Source organism: Vollenhovia emeryi, unplaced genomic scaffold (genome assembly GCF_000949405.1).
Source record: "Vollenhovia emeryi isolate VEMERY1.0 unplaced genomic scaffold, V.emery_V1.0 DF939253.1, whole genome shotgun sequence".
Classification (NCBI taxonomy): domain Eukaryota; kingdom Metazoa; phylum Arthropoda; class Insecta; order Hymenoptera; family Formicidae; genus Vollenhovia; species Vollenhovia emeryi.
The window spans coordinates 377,428-379,297 of record NW_011967113.1 but is presented as its reverse complement, the minus strand read 5'-3'; positions in this window follow the sequence as shown (position 1 = coordinate 379,297).

Below are 1,870 nucleotides of genomic sequence, written 5' to 3'. Positions count from 1 at the left end.
CCCCCCTCGCCAGGCAATATCGATCGCCGGGCGGTCACATCTCGCTACGCGCTCGAATTGGACAGTGGGCAGGGCAAAGACGACGATTTTCGATAATTTTTTTCTCGTTAACTATTGCGAAAATTGCAAAATGTTTCAGGACTGTTCTGTTCATCTCGATCCGTTCTACCTTCTCACGAGCTCGTGGACAAATGTTATAACTCACCCTGTATATGTCAGATTTTTGTTTTTAGCAGTTGGATTCATGGCAAATTCCCAGCCAAAAGTTTTTAACCGCTATTAAGAATATTTATAAATACGCTGTCAATAATTATAAAAAGAGGTTGAAGTTATTTAAATCAGTAAAATTAACATCTTTGTTATAATATTCAATAATAGCCAGCCGTTAAAGTATGCATACAACCGATATATATTGAATTTTTAAGATTACTGTATTTTTTGCTGGGAAGGTATACGTAATACATCCTTAATTAAGAAGAGCGATTGTAACTAATTTTGATTAACTTAATCGGCGATTAATTTAATCGATGGAATAAGAAAAAGAAATATTAAAAACTCATATACAATAGACGCACAAGGTCCCAGACAGCACGCGTTATATTTGTGATAAATATTCATGAATATTTACTATTTATTATTTTAAAATATATGAAGATTTCATACATATTTTGTGTATTTTTTTTAAAACGATTATTAAAAGGGAGGCTAAATATTGTATATATTTATGGTAAACAAAAAATAAATCTTCGAAGATTCGAAGCGTCGAAATTGAAAATCTTCGAAGAAAAATCCCGGCTCTAGTATGTACTACGCGTTTAGACATTCGGACTATTGTCATTACTAAAATATATTCCAGTGAGAAATTATATGCCGAAAAGACAGTGATTAAGTGTTCCCACTCGGCATGTAATATTGAAGAAATATTGTAATTTTCGGGAGTGGTACAGAAATATTTCTTTAACATTGCAATTTTAATCTTGCAACTGAAATATCATATTTCACAAATGTTTTCGCCTTCATCACGCTTTTTATAAAATGGCATTTACAATACTTCCCATACAGCACAGATGGTTGCAGTTACATTGCAGAAACGTTGCAATCTTGCAGAGACATTGCAGGGATATAAAAATTGCAAATATAAAATTGCAAACTTTCGATAGCAATATTGCAGCAACGTTTCAAAAATAATAAAAATAGTATATTGTCTATTTAAAAAATTTTTCTAAGTACGAGAATTTTATAATGTTATTTTCGTTGCTACCAATAATGCGCGAGTCATTAAGTACTTGATCAGTGCGGTGTTGCTCGCAATCTCCACCTATTGCGAAGCGACATAATCTCCTTAGGTTGCTTCGCAATAGCTTGCTGTGTATTGAAAAAGGCCCGGATGCATATGTAATTAGTAAATTCTCTGCTTATGTACAACAACAACAAATTATTCCAAAAATATTGCACCGCAACATTGCTATAATGTTGCACTGCAATCTCTCTGAGGGCGGACATTTCAACGTTGCTGCAACATTGCAATCTTGCAATGTAACATTTCTGCAATCTTCCTGCAATCTTTCTGTGCTGTGTGGGTTCTGTGAGCGTGGATGCGCACGCACACATGCGCACACCACACACTCCACACACACTAGACACTCTAAAACTCTAAACATACACACACCAAATATGTTTGTTAGTTAATATCATTACAATATTTCTTAAATATTATAAAGGCGTATTATGCAATATAAGCAAGAAGAAAACACCAGAGCTAAAGGATCACTGCTAAAGGCCTTCACACATAAAATTTCGTAAGAACGTAAAACGTAAGCGTAAGAAAATCAACAGATTGGATTTGCTACTGCTTGCGTTACTGCCTTAC